This window comes from Gorilla gorilla, chromosome 7 (assembly GCF_029281585.2).
Source record: "Gorilla gorilla gorilla isolate KB3781 chromosome 7, NHGRI_mGorGor1-v2.1_pri, whole genome shotgun sequence".
NCBI classification, from domain to species: domain Eukaryota; kingdom Metazoa; phylum Chordata; class Mammalia; order Primates; family Hominidae; genus Gorilla; species Gorilla gorilla.
Window position 1 is genome coordinate 33,968,237 of NC_073231.2, and position 25,688 is coordinate 33,993,924.

At 40.8% G+C, this 25,688-nt stretch overlaps 2 long non-coding RNA genes across 3 annotated transcripts in view; one reads left to right on the forward strand and one right to left on the reverse strand.

Annotated features, from left to right (window-relative positions):
* Positions 1-25,688, reverse strand: part of LOC109027955 (uncharacterized) — a 120,907-nt gene that overhangs the window by 21,999 nt on the left and 73,220 nt on the right. The window lies entirely within an intron of this gene.
* The window catches only part of LOC109027956 (uncharacterized), a 50,024-nt gene continuing 25,786 nt past the window's right edge, over positions 1,451-25,688 (forward strand). For both annotated transcript variants that reach the window (XR_010134860.1, XR_010134859.1), the window contains exon 1: positions 1,451-1,721. This is a non-coding gene — a long non-coding RNA (uncharacterized lncRNA). The remainder of the gene's footprint in view (positions 1,722-25,688) is intronic.

Sequence of the window (25,688 nt, forward strand, 5' to 3'; positions counted from 1 at the left end):
TGGGCAAGGCTCAGACCCAGCCAAAACATCTTCTGTCACAAAGCCAAAAAGAACTGCATGAGCTTTTTTAAAAATCACTACTGGCAAATCCCACAACCAGTCTCAGTGCTGAAAGGTGAATGAACTCAGGAATGGGAGTCAGGAAACAGCTTTTGATTTAATGTAGTGTGTGGTCTTAGCCACTCATTTGACTGACTTGGGCCTTATTGCCTCATTTAACTTATAGGATTAATAATACCTGCCCTACTTACTCAACAAGTTTGTTGGGAGGATAAGATCACATAATAAATATGAAAGGTTTAAGGCATATAAAAATAAAGCCCATGACTGTGTCCAGTGTTCTTTCAATGTGTTCATGGGCTTCTGCTTTGGAGTTAGGTATTGCTCTTATCCACCACTGAATGTCTGGGCTGTCCTGTCTTTTACCCTCAACTGTCAGGCATTGGTCCCCCTGCCCGCGTTCACCTTCCCATAACACTTGATCAAAAGCTGCTACTCATATGGCCATGGCTGAGTCATCCCAGCACTGAATCATGTCATCACTTAGCATCTTCAAAGTATTCATATGGCCCTTTCACTTTAAGACCTTTAAGCCTATATTCCCCAAGTCTATTCTGAGTCCAACACCAGTGGAGTGTGCCCCCTACAGTGGCTCAAAGAGGAAGCCTTCATCTCTGGACACCATAGTCCTGGGTTTGCCCACTGTGTCTAACAGCAGTCTCCCAAACTGAGCATGTCTTTCTTATTCCCGAAGATGATCTTCTGGTGCACCTACCACAAGTGCTTGGGGCTGCTTCAGCAAGAATGATGGAAGCATTACCCCACTTCTGCTATACTCTCTTGTCTGTCCTTGGGGAGGGTTATGCCAACTGGCTCATTAACATAATCAGTATAGTTTTGACTGTGCCCTGACCAGCTAGGCTAACTGCCTAGCTCATATCAAGTACTCAGCAGGTGCTTGTCAAATAAACAATTAGATCTCATCATGGGCTGAGTTGTGTCCTCCCAAAATTCATATGTTGAAGTCCTAACCTCCAGTACCTCAGAATATAGTTGTGTTTAGAGATAAGGTCTTGGTATTAGTCCGTTCTCACATTGCTATAAAGAACTACCTGAGACTGGGTACTTATGAAACAAAGAGATTTAATTGACTCACAGTTCAGCAGGCTGTACAGAAAGCATGGCTAGGGAGTCCTCAGGAAATGTACAGTCACGGTGGAAGGCAAAGGGGAAGTAGGCACATCTTCCCATGGCAGAGCAGGAGAAAGAGAAAGAGAGAGAGACAGAGAGAGAGAGAGAAGAGGGGAGGTGCTATACACTTTCAAACAATCATATCTCACGAGAATTCTATCACAAGACAGCACTAGGGGGATGGTGCTAAACCATTAGAAACCACTCCCATGATCCAATCACCTCCCACCAGGCCCCACCTCCATCACTGGGAATTATAATTCGACATGAGATTTGGGAGATGACACATAACCAAACCATATCAGTCTTTAAAGAGTTAAGTTAAAATAAGCTCTTTAAAGTGGGCCCTAATCCAATATGACTGGTGTTCTTATAAGAAGAGGAGATTTGGTCACAGACATGGTTGCATGCAGAATAAAGACCTTTCGAGGACACTCTGAGAAGGCAGCCATCTGCAAAACAAGGAAAGAGTCCTCAGCAGAAACCAGTCCTGCAGACTCCTTGATCTTGGACTTCCAGCCACTGCAACTGTGAGTAAACACATTTTCTGTTGTTGAAGCCACCCAGTCTGTGGAATTTTGTTGTGCCAGCCATAGCAAATTAATACAGATCTGTTTAAGAACACATAAAAATACTAATCATCAGCTGGGCACAGTGGCTCATGCTTGTAATCCCAGGACTTTGGGAGGCTGAGGTGGGTGGATCACCTGAGGTCAGGAGTTGGAGACCAGCCTGGACAACACGGTGGAGCCCCATCTCTACTAAAAATACAAAAAGTTAGCTGGGCCTGGTGGCAGATGCCTGTAATGCCAGCTACTTGGGAGGCTGAGGCAGGAGAATCACTTGAATCTGGGAGGTGGAGGTTGCAGTGAGCCAAGATCGCACCACCGCACTCCAGCCTGGGTGACAGGGTGAGACTCCATCTCAAAAAAAAAAAAAAAAAAAAAAAAAAAAATATATATATATATATATATATATATAAATCATTCCACAGACCAGCAGTCAGTTGCAATCTGGAAGTTGCAGTCTTAACCAGTAAGTAAATGTTGTGACCATCATAGTGGGGACTCTGGTGGAAAGTGTTTTTGGCTCCATCACAGTTTCTTGGACAGCCAGAAGCCCTTGGAGATAGATGACCAATAGTGTAGAAAACATAAGCCTTCATAACAGGAAGGCAGCGACTGCTCTCTGGGTGTTTACGGGATCTCTCTGTGTTAGATTAGAAGATAATATTTCTCCATTTTATGAAAAGGTGATTTGGATTCTGCAATGAATCTGTAGTAAATTTAGAATTGAATCACAGCTGGCATATTTTCCAACCACAATGTGCCCTAGCTGATCTTTGCTTCCTCTCCTTCCTCATCTGTACTTGCTTTTCGACAGATGGCAAACCCTAAAGGACATACATAAGTACATTCTATAGATATTGGAAAGTGGGGGAAAATTTGAAGAGTAAACCAATATTTAACAATCGAAAAAAACTGCAAAAGCATCTTTACCTCGGTAGCCTTGGCAGCTGGGACAAAAACTAAAAGCTCAACTCATTAATTATGCCATGTCTCTCCTTACAGCTCTAAAGCTGAATTAAAGAGAAGTAAAACCATAATGAGCAGCCAAGAGGAAGTCCCCAGGCGTCCAGATGACAGAATGAAGCATGCATGTTGGGGAGATGATCAGAACAGGCACCTGGACCCCTGTGGGGTCAAGGGCTCTGCTCTCCCCTACATGGAAGCTCTGCAGGCTGCTCTCCCCTCTGCACAGGGAACCTGTGTTTGCAACCTGTCTCCCTCCTGGGCCTGCCCATCGCTGTCCTGACCAGCAGCCTCCATCAGTAGGATCCTTTTTGTTTTCTCTTTCTTCTTCCATTTATCCACAAGCCTTACTGAGAGCCCACCTTATGCGCAGCTGCCAAGAGTCCAAACCCCATCCTCCAAGGTTGGTGGTGTAGGAGAATTACTGCGTGGGTAAAGGAGACTGGACTCCGTGGGTCCTGCTCTTGCCCCTGGAGATTCAGCTTCCCCAATGGCTCCTCTCCCTGATTATGATTGCCATCTCCAGCCTTGACGCCCCTATTTCTGGGGTCCTTACATTTATGTTTACAGGCGCTGCAGTCTGAAAACAGCTCCCAGAGTGACCCTAATCAGATCATGGTGCCCTCTTGTCCAAAACCTTTTCAGTGTTTTCCCAAATCACTCAGGAGCTTACAAGACCCTACCAAGACTGGCTCCCCTGTTCTCCGCTAGTCTCATCTTCTCTGATTCTCTCTTCTATCTCGGGTACTAACACACTGGCAGCCTTTCTGAGCTGGATGCTCCCTTACATCCCTTGGATACTCCAAGCACGCCCTGCCTTGGGCCTTCTGCACTTGCTATTGGCTGCCTGCAATGTCGTTGGCCAGTCAGCCACATGACCCAGTCCCTCACTTCCGTTGGGTCTTTGCTCAAGCTCACATTCTCAGTGAGGCCCTTTCTGACCTCCAGTGTTTAAAATCTCACCCCTTATCACTGACAACCCCAATCCCCTTCCCTACTTTATTTTCCCCATTATTCTCCTTACCATCTGACATACCACGTATTTATTTCTTCTTTGCCTCCCCCTTCTAGCTTACTAGAAGGTAAGCTCCAAGAAGGTGGGAGTTTTTCTGCTTGGTTGCACTGTCACCAGCACCCAGAACAGCACCCATAGCATCATGTCTGCCATTTGTTGAATGAATATGCTCAAAGTACAGCTAGTGAATTGGAAAATGAACCCGTGATGGGGAGTAATTATGAAAAAAGATTCATGTGTTCTTTCCTAAGTGACTCATTTGTTCTTTAAAAACAGTCATGTGCTGCATAATGACATTTTGGTCAATAACAGACTGCAGATATGATGGTTCTGTAAGAGTATAATGTGATATTTTTACTGTATTTCTTCTATGTTTAGATTCACAAATGCTTACCTTTGTGTTACAATTGCCTACAGTATTCAGTACAGTCACAGGCTGTATGGGTTTGTAGTCTAGGAGCAGTAAGCTATACCATAGAGCCTACGTGTGTCGTAGGTCATACCGTCTAGGTTTGTGTAAGTGCACTCCATGACATTTGCACAACATCACCTAATGATGCATTTTCTCTGAGGCAATGCATGACTGTATCCGAAGCTGAAAATGAGTTTGTTGCCCTCCCCCTTCCGGGAATGGATAATTCCTACAGTACCTGTATTAGGCCCACCCTGTTAGCCTCATTCTTCTTCCTCGGTTCTGATGACAAATGGTTTCCAACTCATAGCTGCGGACCTATGAAACACTTGCATGGCTTTCTGTAAGGCTGGGCAAGTCAGTGAAGGTGAAATGTAAAGCCCACTCCCTACAAACGACTAGTATTCACTCACCTCTCTCACCCCCAGTTACTGATATAGTTTAACAAATAGCTATGATTATCTCTGCAGAAAAGGGTTTTTAGAAAATTACATTCTGTTTGTTTTTATTATTGTTGCAAAAAGAGATAAAATCTTGGCATCTTTGAATTTACACTGCTTAAGGTTACCAAACAGAATGGGCAGTAGAATCCTATGTTTACAGTGTTTATATGTATAAATGTACATGTATATTTATGTATAAAGATTGAAGAATATAACAATAGGCTAATATTTGGGTATGATGAAAATAATATAATTTTTATTCAACTGTTTTTTCCATAAGTGTATATTATGTATATGATATGAAGAACACCAATCATTCTTCTTTTTTTAAAAAAAAGAAAGGCTGGGTGCAGTGGCTCACGCCTGTAATCCCAGCACTTTGGGAGGCCAAGGCGGGTGGATCACCTGAGGTCGGGAGTTCGAGACCAGCCTGACCAACATGGAGAAACCCCGTCTCTACTAAAAATGCAAAATTGGCCGGGTGTGGTGGCGCATGTGCCTAATCCCAGCTACTCGGGAGGTTGAGGCAGGAGAATCGCTTGAACCCGGGAGGCAGAGATTGTCGTGAGCTGAGTTTGCGCCATTGCACTCCAGCCTGGGCAACAACAGCGAAACTCTGTCTCAATAAATAAATAAATAAAAAGAAAAAAGAAAAAGCCCTTGTTTTAATTGGGCACACACTAAAGGTCAGCTTTCTAGCATAGGGAAACAAGAAAATGATCCTTTTGAATGTGACTATTATTTTTACTTTGTGATTTCAGCTTTTACGTTGGACTCAATAAACTAAAAAAAGGCAAACTGAAATCGTAGTATGAGGCTCTCATGTTTCCACTTACACTGAACATAAGCCAAGGCCTGAGGGCTAAAGTGGGCCTGATTGACTCATGATACCAGGTTGCTGCATCACTTCCTTGAGAAATTGTTCCCGGCTTCAAAACTAGCTGTGGAATCTTAGAAATCTTGTGACATTGGATCATGTGCCTGGGCACAGCCACGTTTTCTTCCATGGCTTCCTCTCCTTCCTCCTCTGGAGCAGATATCTATGTTTGCATCTGCCCTTCTTCCTGCTCCTTCTTCTAACATGCCACAGGATGCTCTTTAAGCCATATCCGCTTCTGCAAACCAGTGATTGAGTTCTTCTGTGCCAGGGCACAGCAGTCTCCTTCATCCATTGTATACTCTTTAGTGTTGTCTTTTGTCTAAAAGGTCTTTGCTTTACTTTGCCTTGCTCTCTGTGTTTGTGGCACTGGCTTAGATGATTACTGATGGAGTTGACCGTGGAGACCATAATGTGCAGGGACCAGCTCTTTGACAGGTGGGTGCCTCCCTGGTGCCCTGAGCTGACTGTCCTTAGCACTGGGAAGACAGATTCTTCTTTTTGGGGGTTGCCTCAATCCTTGTGGAACACATCTTTCAGCATATGAAATTTCTGCTTGTTATAATTTTTTTTTTTTTTAAGACGGAGTCTCACTCTGTTGCCTGGGCTCGAATGCAGTGGCACGATATCTGCTCACTGCAACCTCCGCCTCCCAGATTCAAGCAATTCTCCTGCCTCAACCTCGTAAGTAGCTGGGACTACAGGTGTGTGCCACCACGCCCAGCTAATTTTTGTATTTTTAGTAGAGACGGGGTTTCACCACGTTGGCCAGGCTGGTCTTGAACTCCTGACCTCAGGTGATCCGCCCACCTTGGCCTCCCAAAGTGCTGGGATTATAGGCATGAGCCACCATGCCTGGCCTGCCTATTATGATTTACAGAACACAAACTCACTTTTTTTGGTGCCCAGGACCCATGACTCTCTGGTCCCTACCTATCTTTCAAAACAAATCTACCATGAATACTCCATATGAGCAAGGCACTTCTCTTCATGACAAATACACCTTATGCATTGTATCTCTGTGCTTGTGCCCGACTGGAACCTCCTCCAAAATTTGAATCCCATTGATCCTTCAAGTCCTCACTCAGATATAATTTATTCTGTGATTTCCTGTGACCATTCCAACTCATGGTGACCTTTCCCACTCAGGCGGAAATTCTCACATAATTTGCATATATCCAAAAATAAAAAAGTGATGATCTCACTCACACTGCCAGGTAAGAAGAGATAAACCCACATGTCTCACAGTCTGCTTTCTATACCCCCCCAAAACATGACAAAATCAGGACTGTAATCTGGGCATAGATGTTATCTACATGACAGAACCACAGGGACTGTGTTATTGGCATCTGTACCAGACATTTGGTAGACAACAGAGCCAATCTGAAGAAAAACTGCTTCCCACCTTCCCCCACATTAGTCAGAGAGCAGCCTTGGAGGAGACATTAACAGAAACTCTTACTAGAAAAAGTAAGAGTCGATAACCATATAAATTTATATCAACCATCTCTTATAAGGAAGATATGAGAGGGGAATTCTGAGAGTAAGCCGATGGAGGGAATTCACCCACCCTGTTCATGGGGAAAACCAAACATATTTAGCCAAGGAAAGGATTCTGCAACTAAGAAGTAGAATATAACCCTCAAAAGAGACATCAAGATGATAACCTGTGGAAAAGATTCACTGCAGGAAAACAGAACTTAAATTTTAAAAAGACGTTTCTAGAACCCATATGACCACACTGGTTTTCCCAGACAATTGATGCAATTATATAAGAAGGAACCTCCCATTTTTCCTGGGCATGGATGTCTGGCCTTGAGCTTTTCTCCCTGTGGGCTTTTGGAAAGGACAGAGGAGTTATCTGTTCCATATACAGAATTTCAATGAATGCCCTGTTTTCAGCCCCACTGTTACTCCACCCTCTGAGACATCTGCCTTCTCCTAGTCTAGGGGTTCTCTGGGCCGTCCCTGACACAAAGTGCAGGCTGCAGCTTCCTCCTCTTGTCCATCCTCCAGGGATTTGTTGCAATTTCATTTTCTTTAAATTCCCTTTCTGTTATCTGAATTGCTGTGGCCTCTAACTTTTCTAGTGCTTTACCATCAGCAATGCCCCAGTGAAGGGAGCATCACAAATGAAAATAGATGTGTGTCTTCTGTCTGTCAGTTTCTTCTGAAAGGCTCTCAAAGTTTTAAAGAGATCAATTTTTTCCAAGTTAATTTAAGATGTAATTAATGATGTTCCAATGCCATTACAAATGAGGTATTTTGGCTGGGTACGGTAGCTCATACCTGTCATCCCGCCACTTTGGGAAGCAAAGGATGGTAGATCACTTGAGCCCAGGAGTTTGAGATTAGCCTGGGCAACATGGTAAAATCCTGTCTCTACAAAAAATCCAAAAAATTTAGCCAGCCGTGGTGGCATGCACCTGTGGTCCAAGCTACTCGGGAGGCTGAGGCAGGAAAATTGCTTGAACCTGGGAGGTTGAGGCTGCAAGTGGCGCATGATTACACTACTGCACTCCAGCCTGGGCAGGAGAGCAAAATATTGTCTCAAAAAAGAGGGGTGGATATTTTAACAAAATGATTTAAAAGTGTATTTAGAAGACCATACAGAAGATCTAACAAGAAATTCTGAAAGACAAGAATTGTGAGAGAATGGGTTCCTAAGGTCAGATATTAGAATGTGTTATTTGGCTGCAAAAAATAAAACAGAATGATTTTAGCAAACTGGCAGATGAGTGGAACAGAAAAGGAAAACAAAAACACATGCCTAAGTCTATGCAATAATTTAACATGTGATTAAGATGCTATTTCAAACTGGCTGGAGGGAAAATTAAGAATGATGACGGCAAACTGGGTGAATCACTTGGAATGAAGACAAAGCCAAATTTTACTCTATGTATCATACTCTAAATTGCAAATGGACTAAAGAGTTACATGTTTGAGAGAGAATGAGAAACAATAACAGAACAAGATACAAATGTAAATTCAAACAGCTAATCTTGCTGTGACAAAGTTTTTGCTAACATAAAAGGGGAGAGGAATCCCATAGAAAAAACTTCATAGTACTGATTACCTAAAAATTCGAAAACATCTGTAAGCTTAAAAAATTTTAAAGATATAGACAAATCAGGTAAAATATTTGCAATATACATGACACACAAAGGACAATACTATTAGTATATACAGACCTTTTAAAATCATTAAGAAAACTATGAAACTCCAGAAGAACAAGGGGCTAAACACATGAAAACACAATTTACAAAAGAAGAAACAGAGATGATCCATAAACAAGAAAACATGTTCACCTTCTCTAGGAAGCAAAGAGACAAAAATTAAAATGAGATATTATTTTTAGCTACCAAATTGACAAATGAAAATGTCCAAGGTTAAAGCAAGTGGGTGTCCTCATTCATCGTTGGTGTGTGTGTAAATTACTACAGCATTTTGAACAGAATTTGGCCATGTGTATTATTATTATTATTATTATTATTACTATTATTATTTTTTGAGATAATGTCTCACTCTGTTGCACAGGCTGGAGTGCAGTAGCACCATCACAGCCCTCTGAAGCCTGGAACTCCTAGGCTCAAGCAATTTTCCCACCTCCACCTCCCAAAGTGCTGGGATTATAGGCATGAGCCACTGCATCCAACTGTTTTTTAAAACCCTATATTACATTTATATTTTTCAGACCATTAAATCAACATCTAGGAAATTCTCCTAGAGAAATACTTATTGATGTACATAAAAATGTATTTACAAAGATACATACTTCAGTATTATTTGTAATAGCCAATGGTTTCAATCAACATAATTCCTAAAAAAGATTTGTCAAATTAATTATTGTGCATCCAAATGATGGAATACTTCCTACCCATAAGATAGATTTAAATAATATTTAGTGACTTTGGGAAATGTTACAACTATAGTAGGTGAAAAGGCACATTTAAATGTGTGTAATATAATCTCAGCTTTGCAAAAAGAAATTTAAACACATACACATTTCTTTTAAAAGTTACACCAAATGTTAATGGTGATTATTGGTGGTGGGATATGGGAGATTTGAATTTTCTTTCTTACATTTTTTATATATTTTCCAAATTTCTCACAACAAACGTAAGTCATCTTTATAAATAGAAAACACGTTTTTTTAAAAAAAATATGATTTTCTTGACTAGATTTTAAGTTCGTCAGGGGCATTTCATAAAACTGAACACATCATCCACAGCTTTGCAACTCCCTTCCAGGGTTTGGGCCCAGCCTGTTTTAAATGTAGTTTTTTTTAAATGCAGTAGATAATACAGAAATATTTATCTGATTAACAAACTTCCTTCTTGGGTTTTTTTAATTATTGTTGTTGTTTTTCCAAAAGCATATGTGAAATATTTTAAGATATTGAATCATCATCTAACACCTGTTTTTCATGTGGACATCTGATAAATACTGCTGCCTGCCCTGGTGAGAGCAGAGAAGAAACCCACTGCCTGAAAGGGTTAATCTGGGGCAGTTAAGGACACCTGTTCCAAGTCTGCCATGGGCCTTCATTTCCAGGCCTCCAGGCTCACGAGCTCAGGAAGAGGATTTTGCTAAGCAGTGGATATATACACAAAGTCAGGGCCAATGCAAATAAGAAATTCCTGGTCCACAAATAAACATTTCTCAAGCAACCCACACAATGAAATGGATGATAGCCTTTTCTACCCGAACTTTTCTCTAATTACATTTTTATTGACTTTTCAGAGGAAATGAAAAAGGCTAACATATAATTGGCTAAAAGAAATAGAGGTAATAAACCAAGCCAGAAAAAGACTTGAGGAAATGTGTATCTAAGGTAAAATACCTCCAATATGAAAATCTGTGCCATGATGTTGAAGTTACAAAATTGCCTACACATGCTGCTTTGGTTGTGAGAGAGCTCGGAGCAGTGCTGTGACAGAGTGCTATGTTAAGGTCTAGCCTCTTTCCAAGTCTGAATATCCTCTGTATTTGAATTCTAAATTTCAAAAGCACCGAATTTCAAATGCTCCGAATTCCGACTTGTACATGAAAGAACTTTGGATCAGGAGCCGGATGTGTATGTAGATCTTAACAAGGCGTTTAACAAGTTGTCTCATGATAACCTACTAGCCAAGAAGAGTAATTATGAATGATTATACATAGACAAAGAGACGTATATATATACATATACACACATACATACATATATATATACACATACATATATATATATATACTATACACGCACACACACGCACACATTTTTCAAATGGTGAGTAGATCATTTTTCAAATGATCAGGTGGAGGCCAACCTGGAGCGAAGTGATTCATAATGTACCATTGTATTTTCAACATAATTATTAGTATAGCGTGAATCAGCCATTCTAAGAAGCTAATCAGAAAACTATGAGCACGAATCCGGGGAGGAAGGGGATGAGCTTCACTTTATGCATGCCTTGCAACCTAATATTTACGTAGTCTTGCTTCTCAATCCCCTCACCCCAATGCCTTGAGTAATCAGCCAGTGTTATTGAAGGAAGAGTATCATATCTCTCAGTTGCTAGGGAAGAAAAGGGTTAAGGATTGCTGACATTGACAAAAACAGAAAAGGCAAGCTCATCCAATCTATGAGCAAATTATAGCTACTATTTTGATGACAGAATCATGTTTTAAACTCCTCTTGACAGGTTGAAGTGAAAAGATGAATGTAACAAGAAGATATTTAATAGGAATACATGTTAGACCTTGCCCTTGGGCCCAAAGAGCAATTGCACAAACACAGCAGGAGGTGGACCTGGCTAAATGGTGGTTCTTGTGAAAAGTTCTGAGGGAGTTCAGGTACCACCATGGGTGCCAACCAAAAATTCGGTCCTAAGCTCTATTTACAGACTTACAGAATTTAGAATGAAGAGATTGTCTACTCTCTTAGCATAATGCCTTCCATGTTCATCCACGTTCTCACAAATGATAGAACTTCCTTCTTTGTTAAGGCTGAATAGTTGTTCCATTTTGAATATGTACCATACTTTCTTTATCCATTCATCTGTAGATGGACACTTAGATTGATTTCATATCTCAGTTCTTGTGAATAGTGCCACAATGAGCCTGAGAGGGCAAATATCTCTTCAACACACTGATTTCAGTTCCTTTGGATATACACCTAGAATTGGGATTGTTGGATTATATAACGGTTCTATTTTTAGTTTTTTGAGGAACCTCCATACTCTTTTCCATACTAGCTGTACTAATCTACATTCTGACCAGCAGTTTACAAAGGTTCTCTTTTCTCCACACCCTCACCAACATTTGTTATCTTTCATATTTTTGAAAATGGCCACTCTAATAGGTGTAAAGTTACATCTCGTTGTGGTATTAACTTGCCTTTGCCTGATGATTTGTGATACTAAGCATTTTTTATATGTCTGTTGGCTATTTGTATGTCTTCATTTGAGAAATGTCTGCTCAGGTCCTTGGCTCATTTTTTAATCAGGTTATTTATTTTCTTGCTATTGAATTTCTCACATGTTTTGGGTAGATGCTCCTCATCTATGGATGGTTTGCAAATACTTCTCCCAATTTATGGGTTGTCTCTTCATTCTATTTTCTTTGCTGTATAGAAGATTTTTAGTTTGATGCAATCCCATGTGTCTATTTTTACTTATGTTGCCTGTGTTTTTTGAGTCATAGCCAAGGAGTCAATGCACAGATCGATGTCATGGACTGTTTCCCCTATGTTTTCTTCTTGTAGTTTTACAGTTTCGGGTCTTATGTTTACATTTTCCATCAATTTTGAGTTGATTGTTGTATATGCTATGATGTGAAAGTCCAATTTTGTTCTTCTGCATGTGGATATTCAGTTGACCCAACAGCACTTACTGAAGAGACTATCCTTTCCCTATTGTGTGTTCCTGGCATCTTTGTCACACATCAATTGGCCATAAATGCATGGCTCTCTATTTTGTTACATAGGCCTATGTGTCTGTGCTTAAATCAGTATCATGCCATTTTGATTACTGTAACTTTGTAATATATTTTAAGATCAGGTAATGTGATTCCTCTAGCTTTGTTCTTTTAGCTCAGAATGTCTTTGGCTATTCAGTCTTTTGTGGTTCCATACTAATTTTAAGATGTTTTGTTGTTGTTCTGTGAGAAATGTCATTGGAATTTTAAAAGGGATTGCATTAAATCTGTAAATTGCTTTGGGTAGTGTGGACATTTTGACAATATTAATTATTGCAGTCTGTGAACCCAGGATATCTTTCCACTTATTTGTGTCTTCAATTTCTTTCATCAATGTTTTACCATTTTCAATATACAGATCTTTCAACTCCTTGGTTAAATTTACTCCTAAATATTTTTCTGGTGCTATTGTAAAAGGAATTGTTTTCCTGATTTCTTCTTCAGATAGTTCATTGATAGGATATAGAAATTAAACCAATTTTTGCTAAGGGACTTTAAGATTAGCTCCTGTATTCTGTGCCAGGCAGGCTTTGGGATTCACAAGGTGGACTGAAGTCTTATCAACATAGTAATGGATTAGTGCTGGCTGAAGGAAAAATTTCTAGATTAGCTGGAGGAGAGCATATAGGCTGGGAATCCAGGTGGGAAGACAATTAATTGCTCAGTTCTCACACTGTAATGCTATCAGTTAACTTCTAAAGACACCTATTCTCTCTGCACAGACCTATCAAAAAATTCCATCACCCGATTCCTGAATGATCCAAATGCTTCTCAACCAGCTCACAGACTGCTAACCCTCTCCTTCTCCATATCAAGGGGAAAAAGTACTATGTGAATGATCTGCTTCAGGCCAAGATGAACAGCAGAGATAAACCCAGACTCATTTTAAATAGGAGGCAGGAGCATTCACAGACAGATAGCAGCCAGACACAGGAACAGTGTGTGTGTGTGTGTGTGTGTGCCTGTGTGCGTGTGCATGCATGGGTGCATGTGTATACGAAAAGGCCTTCGGCAGAGATCAAGAGGGTTTAGGAGTTTCTAAAAGAATATGCCAAGCCATTTACTGTAATCTGTGCTGCTCTCCTAACAGCTGCTAGAACCAGGTAACCTCCCAACCTTGGGCTTCCTCACTACCCAGAACCATCTTTTCATTGAGTGGCAGGGATTAATTACAGAGATAAGAGGCAGCATGCCGTTCTAAGTCACTAAAAGAGGAAGACTGTGTCTACACCGATTTGTAGCGATGTCAATACTATAAAAGGATCCATCTGATGAGAGCCAACCCCATCTCTCCCAGCACACACCTGGGGGCCCACGCATGTCCTGGAGGCAGCATGGTGGCCTGCAGAGACCTTGGGCTTAGTAGTTTAACAGACCCAGCTCTGTGACTGAAGTAAGGTAGGCACTGTAACATCTATCTCAGAGGGCTGCTGTATACATGAGATAACATTTACACTGCCTACCACATAGTAAGCACTCCATTTTCCCTCCAGAGTGGGGACAGATGTCTAAGATCCTAGAGACCCACAGTATATTCCTATTTTTTTTAAATAATTTCTCTTTAGGAAACATAGGCTTTGAACCTGGGAAAATTTAGTTTTCTGGCCGTCTGAACTGCTCCCAAATTTAACTGAAACATCTTTTGTCTCCTGGGGTGTAATAATAGGAAGCAAATGAACTGATTGCCTTGTACATGTTTGGTTGCTGGTATTATTTTATGCATTTTCATACGCATTATTTTATTTAGACTCATGGGTCCCAGAAATCCATATGGATTTTCCTCAACTATGCATTTTTCTTTCCTCATTGAAATCAGATTTCATTCTATGTTAATCTTGGGGGAAGAATTGCTGATGCATTTATTCACTTACTTGCTCTAAAGATGCTCATTAATCAACAATGGTTAAGGTGCACCATGTATTTATAGAATAATATACAAATAAAGGTTGTGCAGCCACCACATAATATCCACTTACAATGTGCCATGCACATGCACATATACTGGACCAGTTAGGTTCCACCACAAACCTGCAAACTAGCTCTTACTCTGCCTCCACCAATACACACATTTTACAGCTGACTTTCCCCCTGTCACCCAGATAGTTCTTTCATAGCCTCTCCTTTGGAAGCAGGTGCATGCATTTGTGTTTGTACTGTCTTTGAAATGTAGGTTTTTCTGCTTATGTAAGCTGATGCCAGAACAAACAGCTTCAAGCAAAATACCATTGTGGTTCTTCTCAACAAGGCCAAGGTGAATTAAACAGCATTCAGTTTGCTCAGACAGAAGCAAAAAAGATTAGAACAGGATTTTTGTATGCAGAGGGGAAAATGTGCAACTTCAATAATGAACCCCAATGAGCAAATTTTGGCCGACGATTAAATTCCCATTCAAAATAACATATTTCCCATGATAATAGAAAAGCATCTCCTCTTTGGTTTCCTGCAGAGCAAACCAGCTATGCGATGAGAATATTCGAGTTCCTTGAAAATATCAATGGCAACTCTGAAATTAACAAAGTCAACTTCAAAATATTCACTTGCCTGAAAAGGTTGATGTCAGATAGGTATTTTATTATTTATTTATTTAGATATGGAAACTTAATTATGTTGCCTAGGATGGATTCAACCTCCTGGGCTCAAGCAATCCTTCAGCCTCAGCCACTTGAGTAGCTGGGATTATATGAATGCACTGTTGTGCCCAGCGAGATAGACATTTTACCTGTACCTCTCATCAATATGGATGGAACAGGTGCAGGGATATTTATTCAGGAAACAAATACAGGCTATAGAACTAAAAAGAAATCCTGAGGCCTCTAAATGGATGATGAGTGCCTGTCTGCTCCATGGATGGCCAAGAATGTTGAAAATTTGAGACCCAGAAGGTGGTACCTTAGGACTTGTCTGGAACATTTGACTCTTCAGTCATAACAAGGTGCAGAGGCTGATAGCCAAGACAGGGCACTGGGTACACCACCATGCAAGGCCCAATACCGGGAAATGGGCCCAACTGACCATGAAGATCCAACAAGGCATGGCTACCAAGGGGCAGATAAAACTTAGCCACAGCTCACAAGACAGGGATGCCCTCTCTCACCAATCCTATTCAACATAGTGTTGGAAGTTCTGGCCAGGGCAATTAGGCAGGAGAAGGAAATAAAGGGTATTCAATTGGGAAAGGAGGAAGTCAAATTGTCCCTGTTTGCAGATGACATGATTGTATATCTAGAAAACCCCATTGTCTCAGCCCAAAATCTCCTTAAGCTGATAAGTAACTTCAGCAAAGTCTCAGGATACAAAATCAATGTACAAAAATCACAAGCATTCTTATACACCAACAACAGACAAACAGAGAGCCAAATCATGCGTGAACTCCCATTCACAATTGCTTCAAAGAGAATAAAATACTTAGGAATCCAACTTACAAGGGAAGTGAAGGACCTCTTCAAGGAGAACTACAAACCACTGCTCAATGAAATAAAAGAGGATACAAACAAATGGAAGAACATTCCATGCTCATGGGTAGGAAGAATCAATATTGTGAAAATGGCCATACAGCCCAAGGTAATTTATAGATTCAATGCCATCCCCATCAAGCTACCAATGGCTTTCTTTACAGAATTGGAAAAAACTACTTTAAAGTTCATATGGAACCAAAAAAGAGCCCACATCACCAAGTCAATCCTAAGCCAAAAGAACAAAGCTGGAGGCATCACACTACCCGACTTCAAACTATACTACAAGGCTACAGTAACCAAAACAGCATGGTACTGGTACCAAAACAGAGATGTAGATCAATGGAACAGAACAGAGCCCTCAGAAATAATGCCACATATCTACCACTATCTAATCTTTGACAAACCTGACAAAAACAAGCAATGGGGAAAGGATTCCCTATTTAATAAATGGTGCTGGGAAAACTGGCTAGCTATATGTAGAAAGCTGAAACTGGATCCCTTCCTTACACCTTATACAAAAATTAATTCAAGATGGATTAAAGACTTAAATGTTAGACCTAAAACCATAAAAACCCTAGAAGAAAACCTAGGCATTAGCATTCAGGACATAGACACGGGCAAGGACTTCATGTGTAAAACACCAAAAGCAATGGCAACAAAAGACAAAATTGACAAATGGGATCTAATTAAACTAAAGAGCTTCTGCACAGCAAAAGAAACTACCATCAGAGTGAACGGGCAACCTACAAAATGGGAGAAAATTTTCACAACCTACTCATCTGACAAAGGGCTAATATCCAGAATCTACAATGAACTCAAACAAATTTACAAGAAAAAACAAACAACCCCATCAAAAAGTGGGCAAAGGATATGAACAGACACTTCTCAAAAGAAGACATTTATGCAGCCAAAAGACACATGAAAAAATGCTCATCATCACTGGCCATCAGAAAAATGCAAATCAAAACCACAATGAGATATCATCTCACACCAGTTAGAATAGCAATCACTAAAGTCAGGAAACAACAGGTGCTGCAGAGGATGTGGAGAAATATGAACACTTTTACACTGTTGGCAGGACTGTAAACTAGTTCAACCATTGTGGAAGTCAGTGTGGCGATTCCTCAGGGATCTAGAACTAGAAATACCATTTGACCCAGCCATCCCATTACTGGGTATATACCCAAAGGACTATAAATCATGCTGCTATAAAGACACATACACACGTATGTTTATTGCGGCATTATTCACAATAGCAAAGACTTGGAACCAACCCAAATGTCCAACAATGATAGATTGGATTAAGAAAATGTGGCACATATACACCATGGAATACTATGCAGCCATAAAAAATGATGAGTTCATGTCCTTTGTAGGGACATGGATGAAATTGGAAATCATCATTCTCAGTAAACTATCGCAAGGACAAAAAACCAAACACCACATGTTCTCACTCACAGATGGGAGTTGAACAATGAGAACACATGGACACAGGAAGGGGAACGTCACACTCCGGGGACTGTTGTGGGGTGAGGGGAGGGGGGAGGGATGGCATTAGGAGATATACCTAATGCTAAATGACGAGTTAATGGGTGCAGCACACCAGCATGGCACACGTATACATATGTAACTAACCTGCACATTGTGCACATGTACCCTGAAACTTAAAGTATAAAAAAAAAACAAAAAACTTAGCCACGGCTCAAAAGAACTCCCAGAACCAAGTGTTTCCAGAGGAAATCGTGAGTTTTATTAAGCAAAGCCAATAGATGGGCAATTGAGGTGGTAACATTTTCATAACTCCATCGCACATGGGGTGCTCCAACCCCACAAAAACTAAACATATTTAGTTTGAACACTATTCTGTGGACCATCAAAGCCATCTCAAGTATTTTAGAGCATTCCTGGAAGGGTCATGCTCTCAGATAACCACTGCCTAGGGTCCTTGCCTCCAGGGCATACTATTTTTTTATTGGCCCTCCAGATTTGTGTCCCATCCTTCCCCACCCTGGTGCGTGTCCTGGTGCATGTCCTGGTGCGTGCTTGCCTTTTGGCATCCCTTTGGGTTTGACCAATGAGAAGGACTAGCAGGAGATCAGAGAGGGAGAGAGGATGAGGTCAAGTCAGCCATCCTCCTTCCACCCCTAGGAGCCCTCTCTCAATGGCTGCCAGCTGACAGCTCCAGCAACCACCTTCTGGTTTTAGGAACTGTTCCCTCCCCTTTCCCCTTCACATCCACTGGGGAAACAATTCCCCTTTGCTGGCTCCAAGTACTTTGTCTTCCTGCATTTGTTCCCCCTAACTCTGTCCACCTCCATGAAAATATTCCCTTTGCTACACTTTCTTCCATTTCCTAGTTCCAGTGGGTCATCTGAGAGGAAACCTCTGTGTTTTCTCCTAAAGAATACAAGCAGTGTTGTCTCCTTTGTGTAACTCAGTCCTTTCTTGATTTTTGTTTTAAAAAAATGCACTCACACAAGGCAGTTACCCATGTAATAAATGTTGTGGACTTGAGAAGGGACCTCACACATTGCACAGAAAGAACACAAAGCCACCTGCCTGTGGGGCTCTTGATCCACATATACCTCTTCTTGGCAGGGACTCCTTTCTTCTCCCTCCCCCTGCACCTGTTCCCTGTACAGACCGGTTTGCCTACTTTATTTCAAGTGTCTTGAGATCCTGGTGACATTTTCGTCTCCCTCTGTCACCTTCTGCCTTCTGCTTCAAGTGATTTATCAAGGAATTTTCCTCAACAAAGACATTTCTCTCCCTAAGAGAAAACCCAGTACCACCTCTTAAAATAATAACACCCTTAGTAGTGTGGAAACATAGACACAATACTTCTTAGCAGGTTGACTCACAGGTGACCTAGACCGGCCCAGGGGCAGGGCTTCAGGCCCCAGGGAGGAGCGCTGAGAGAAGCTCTTCACTTAGGTCTCAGACCAAAGCAGAAACCAAATCACAGGCTTTGGTTTGAAAACCAAGGCACAAGAAAGGGCCAGTTTGAGGAAAGTATTGCTGAGAGGGAGTGGAAGGTGCAACTGTCAAGCCAGCCTTCAGCATCAGAGCTTTGTTCAGGTCAGATAAACCTAGGGGAATTTGGCACTCGAGACAGCCCCTGCTCCAGGAGTTGAAGGCAAGAGAGGGCTGAGAACTTGAGCCTGACAATGGGCCACCCATTGTGGGAGCTGGAGAAGCCAAGATGGAAAAAGTAAACTTAGGGCTAACCCACAGTACTCTTCCATTAATACATGAAATTGTTTATGTTCCTATTATCAAAGAAATGAAACTATATAATCCAAGACTAAAGTAAAAGTCAATCATGACCGAAATATCTTTAACACAAACAGGCAGGGAGTGTTGAAAAATAAAAAAGCTTTGATATTAACAAACTACTACAAATTTCCTAAGTTTTCCATTGTAACATTACCATTAAATACAAAAGAAACAAAAGAGAGGTAAATGCATTTATTGCTTTGAAAACTGTAATTGAAGGAAAACTTCCTGTGGATGTTAACAATATGGAGAATGACAAAATAAATATTTGTGTAGTACCTTACTTTTCTAAAATTCTTTCAAATATATGACTTTATTTCAAACATATTACGAGGCAAAATCAAGGACTGGCCAGGTTGTGTAACTCCCTTAAAGCACAGAAATAAAAATTGGTGTTGTGAAAATAAACATCCCAGTCTCTGACACCAGAGCTAGGATTTGAACACTGCATCACACGCTCCCCTGTCTGGGAGTAAAAGCCTGAGCTCTTGTTGAAGTTCATTTTGTCAGTTAGGAGAGAACTAAGGTGGAACTGCCCCCAAATCCCCACTTCCTACCATCCAATCCTCCTCAGCCTTTTCAGTAGAACCATCCACAATGATGGGGGAGACTCACTCCAAATGATAAGGGATTAAAATTGAAAATATATCACACATGATTCACCTACTGGCTGATCACTTATCAAACTTGCCATGAGGGGGAAAAAGACTTGTATAAATGGTGTAATTATTTGCTAGCAAATATCAGCCTTCAAAATTAACTAAACCAAATGAATTGTTGCAGTCATACATCTAGGTAGTGTGCTACTCTACTCAACCTTTCCAAATTTAAATTAAACCAATGAAAGATTCTTGGTTGACCACAGGGAATAAATATGCATTTATTAATTTCTAACTTGATCACAGACAATTAAAGAAAATAACATTATGCAATTTAAAAACAATCTTTTACATTGGTCAGCTCTCTATACATAATGGCTGGCAAATATTCAGATAATGAACATGCTTAGGTTGTCATAATTTTTATTTCTCTATCATTAATAAACTCCATATTAATTAATGGCAAACAAGCAAAGATATTTGAGTAAGTGAACAGCAAAGTAGCAGAATGACGTGGATATTTTGTCTGTGCACAAATAAAAAGGCCATATTGTTATTCCTTTATTACAACATTTTGCCTGAACCGGGCCTGAGCTTCAGCTTGGTAGGGAGTTGGTGATTCATAGCTTGTAACCCACAGGGGCATTGGTATAAGCAGCTTAGAATATGCTGAGAAGTGATTAGACAGTTGTTTGGGGGAGCAGAGTGGACACTTAGGAGAAGAAGCCTGAGAACCCAAATGCTTTCTTTTAGGATTCAAAATTACTAAGGCTGTTAGACATAGTGGGGTAACTGTTGGCAAGGTAGAAATTAGGGAAAGGCTGTGTAAAGTTGCTTAGATGGTGTGCTGGTTTGAATTTTGGAGATTCACTCCTCACTGCCTCTTGGGTGAAATTTCGTAAGATGCTTCCCCTTGCCATTGCTCTTGGGCTTGGCCATGTGATTTGCAGTGTTGATGCAATGTTAGCAAAAGCTGGAACGCGTTCTCCCACCTGCACTTCTGCATGAGAAGACTGTGCTCCAGGTGGTTTGCCAACTCCAAAGGGATGAGAGACATGTGGAGCAGACCTAAAAGCAACCTGCACCCAGGCCCCGCTGAGCCACGCCTAGATCAATCAAACCACAGTTGGCTTGTAGACTTATGAGCAATAAATAAACATCAGGATTATATGTCACCAAGATTTTCTGGTTGTTGACTATGCATCAATGTGTTTCTGAAAAATAAATAATTCACCATATGGAGAAAGAGACAGTACAATAAGGGCCAAGCATTAAGAGGGAATGGTGGTTCCAGGATTTAAGGCCCCCTCAGCACCTGATTCTGTCCCCAGTGGTGATCAATCATGGAAACAGACTTGCACCCTAAGGAAATGGCTGAGTGAGTGAAAGGAAAGAAGAACCACAACCCCAAAGAGTTGTAATGCTGCAAATCCACACCCTCATGAGGCTCCCCTTGACCGAGCATTACACAGGACATTATATATCTGCAGGCAGCACTGAGACCAGTCAGGAAGGCTGCCAGAGGGAGAGGGCAAAACAAGCCATATCGCCTCCAGGAGCAGGACAGCAGCACCTTCAAAGGTGAAACAGAGTTCTTGCACCAACCAAGAAATGAGAATAATTAGAACTAATCTTTTGACATGGCACACATCCCAAAAATTACAGAATATGCCATTGGAGGAAGTTCGAAGGATGGGGTGGAGTAAGATGTGTCTCCTGCTAATCTGTGAGGTCTAGACCTCTCATTGTTTTGCTTTGAGATGCTACTTTGAAATGACATTGTTTATGCTCCAAGTTGGTGGTATAGGGCTTAACAGTAATCTTGCTCCAAAGGGATAGACAGCCTGAGCTCTTATGGAAGCCCTGATAGACCACACACCCATACCACATCATCAACTCTGGGCTCTTCCCCTTCCCCTCCTGGAATCCCCATCCTAGAATCCTCTCACCTGCAGATGCTCCATCACTACTTCTTTCTCTTTCTATTGTGGAAGGACTATTTGAGAGTTCATATACTCAACACATTGACTCTGAGACCCTGTATATGTACATAGTCCTCAAACACTGGGAGACAGGGTTTCCTTTTAAAAATCCACTTCACTGTGATTTGGAGCTTTGGGTTTTAGCTAATCACTAGAAATCTTGTTTCAATGAAGTAGTTCTACTCTGCATGTTGTCACCATGGAGAACAGGGCTCCTTGCAAATTTTCCCTTAAATATTATGCCCGATTTTTGAAGGAACACATTTCTTGAAAAGTGAAAATACATTTTTCACAAAGAATGTGCTACTCCAAATTTGCTGAAATGATTTGAATTTTATTCATTTCCTTTGGCAACTACCAGTGTGAAAATAACTTTCAGTGTCATCAATAATATATGGACTATTGGACACAACATGGTATGCATATTGCAAGGAATAATACTCATAGAACCAACAGAATGTGTGTGTGCATGTGTCTATGTGTATATATATATATACACACACACATAGAGAGAGAGAGAGAGGGATTTAAGGAATTGGCTCACATAGTTATACGGGCTGGCAAGTCCAATGTCTACAGAGCAAACAGCCAGGCTGAAGACCCAGGAAAGAGTTGATGTTGCAGCTTAAGTCTGAAGGCAGACTGGATCAGAATCTCTTCATCCTAGGGGTACCTCAGTCTTTTACTTCTTAAAATCTTCAATTGACTGGATGAGGCCCAGTCATGTAATGAAAAATAATCTGCTTTCTCAAAGTCTACTGATTCAAAAGTTCATCATGTCTAAAAAGTACCTTTACAGCAATATGTAGACTAGTGTTTAACCAAAAGCTTGAAGCCATGGTCTAGCCAAGTTGGCACATAAAATTCACCATCACAGAAGCAAATAAATTTTTTAAATAGTAAAATTGACAAAAGCTGCAAAATTGGTGTAAAATATAAGATATATTGTAACCAATACATTTCCTATACAATGTACATATTTTGTGGCTGAAATTTTTTTAAATAAAAAGCATTCAGTTTTTGGTTGAAATAATCTGACAACCATAAAAAATGTTGTGTTCCCTACGAAAGTGGATGTACATACATTTTCACATACACAAGTTTGTTTATAACAGTCAATCCATCAATCTCCCACACTACAAAATCTTGACTTAAAGAAGTCAAGGCAATGCAAAAATAAGACATACACTTTGATAATATCAGGAAAAACACTTCTTACAGGAACACTAAATCCTTGGGGAAACAACCAAACCTTTTATTGGATATTCCTGGGACAGAAATGGTTCTAACCTGATTCAATATACTTTTAAATTTGCAGGGGGTGAAAATTATTACTTTATCAAAGGGTAAAAAATGGTACATTGATTAAAGAAGAGGCTATTAGAAACTCTGGCAGGCAAAGGACAACTTTTAATTTAGGCACAACCTAAAATTTCTCCCTCACTTCCAGGAGTTATTCTGCCCAAGTTCTGGAATCTGGCCAGATGTGATGCAGAATCCCCTCCCCGCTATTCACGTGCTCTGTGACCTTGAGCAGTGATTTAGCATTTTCTTCATCTCATTTTCCTCTTCAGCAAAATGGAGACCATAATGCCTACTTCACAGGGTTTGTGAAGAATTAAATGATCTACTTTATGAAAATAACTAACAGTTCCAGGTACATAATGAGTATTTGATAAATGCTAGCTATCATTGGATTCATTTTGTTCTCATGAGATATTAATTATTTGGACATATTGACAAGCAGGAGAGGAAAATCATGTTCATTTACCCACCACTCTGATAGTGCAAAATCAAATAACACTGATCCTGTTCACTGGAGATGAGTCATATAGCCATAATCTGTTAGCAACTGGTAATGCCTTCTCTGGAACTTTGCCTGCATTTGGGACATGTTGGGACATGCCAGCATTATGCAAGCAACAGTGTCTTGCTGATGTCTGTGTGGCTTTCCTAATCATTTTGGTATGGTTAAGAGTAGAAAATAATCACATGCTTTTCTATCCTATTATCCTTTTACAAACAAAATTGAGATATTTAAACATGAGATCTTAAAAATGGTGGGATTAATAGTTTCAGCAAATAATACATTGAAACAATACAAGTAGAATAAGGTTTAAAGAAATATGCACAGGCTGGGTGCAGTGGCTCACGCCTGTAATCCCAGCACTTCGGGAGGTGGATGGGGGCGGATCACGAGGTCAGGAGTTTGAGACCAGCTTGACCAACATGGTGAAACCTCATCTCTACTAAAAATACAAAAAAAATTGCCAGGCGTGGTGGCACACGCCTATAATCCCAGCTACTCAGGAGGCTGAGGCAGGAGAATCACTTGAACCCGGGAGGTGGAGGTTGCAGTAAGCCGAGATCACGCCACAGCACTCCAGCCTGGTGACAGAGCAAAACCCCATCTCAGAAAGAAAGAAAGAAAGAGGAAAGAAAGAAAGAAAGAAGAAAGAAAGAAAGAAAGAAAGAAAGAAAGAAAGAAAGAAAGAGAGAAAGAAAGAAAAGAAAAGAAAAGAAATACACGGGAACAAGTGTATAGCTTTCTTATTGCTATGGCTTGAATGTTTGTCCCCTCTGAAACTCATGTTGAAATTTAATCCCAATTATAATAGTATTAAGAAGTGGGGCATTTAAGAGGTGATTTGGTCGTGAAGGCTCTTCCCTCATCAATGGATTAATCTATTAATTGACTAATGGATTAGTGGGTTAATTAATTAATGGGTTATCACAGGAGTGGGTTAGTTATCATGAGAGTGGGTCTCTAGTAAAAGCCAGTTTGGTGTGCTCAAGCTCCCCCACCATGTGATGCCCTGCAATGCTTCAGGGTTCTGCAGAGTCCCCACCAGCAAGAAGGCCCTCACCAGATGTGGCTCTTTGACCTTGACCTTGGACTTCAGCCTCCAGAACTGTAAAAAATAAATTTCTTTTCTTTAGAAATTACCTAGTCTATGGTAGTCTGTTATACAAACAGAAAATGATGAAGACACTTAACAACGCTTGCACTTAGTTAAACCTCTTTAACCTTAATTTTTCCACTGACCTAATTAGAATGCCCTTTCTATCTCACCTGAATACTTCTGGCATCCAAGGCTTCCAAGGATGACTCTGGGATTTTAGGCCAGCTGTCCCCACCTCTTGAAAATGTGGCTCATGTATGCTTTGATGGCTCTATGTCCTATCAGTTGATAGAGCTAATTAAAAGAGAGTCTTATTCTGTTTAACCTTCTGGGTTTGTATCCCTCTTCATCACATAATAGAAGCAGAGATAATAAAGATAAAGCTATACAACAACATAACCCTAAATTTGGTGATTATTTTTCTTTTACTAATAAAGGAAGCATTTTCCAAGTTCTAAAGGAGTCAGGAAACCTCCCCAAACAAGAAGAATCTACTCATCGTCTTCTCTGTAGTTTTTTATTTCATATATTCTCAAGAGTTTTTCTGTAGTTTGACTGAGAACTTGGTCCACAGGGATAGATCAGCCGTGGTTTTATTTCCACAGTCTAAAGAGCCACCGAGGCTGGTCAGCTACCACTGTCCCTTAAGCCCTGGGGCAAGGGACGAAATAGGAGGACACTTCACTTGCAGGCACCGAGTCAGTGAGTGTAAGCTCAGTCCTAGGGCACTGGCTGTGGGTCTGAGGAAGGAGCAATGAAGAGGGAGCAGAATCTGGTGTCTGCCACGTCCTTGTTGGGCCATCCACCCAGACGTTCTGCCACAAACCTCAGCAGAGGGAAGGGAGGAGCAGAGGAAGACTGGGGAAAGTGGACAGAAAGAGCCCTGAGGAAAGAGCACTTCCTCCATGGGCATTAAGTTCTATGGCTTAGAGCTGGAGCGTAATCAGGGAAGGAGAGGGCATTTCTCCCTCCTCCACTCAGCACTGCGTCTATTGAAGAAGCCGCAAAGGCAGCTACAACCTCGCTAACAGAAAGCAACAGGA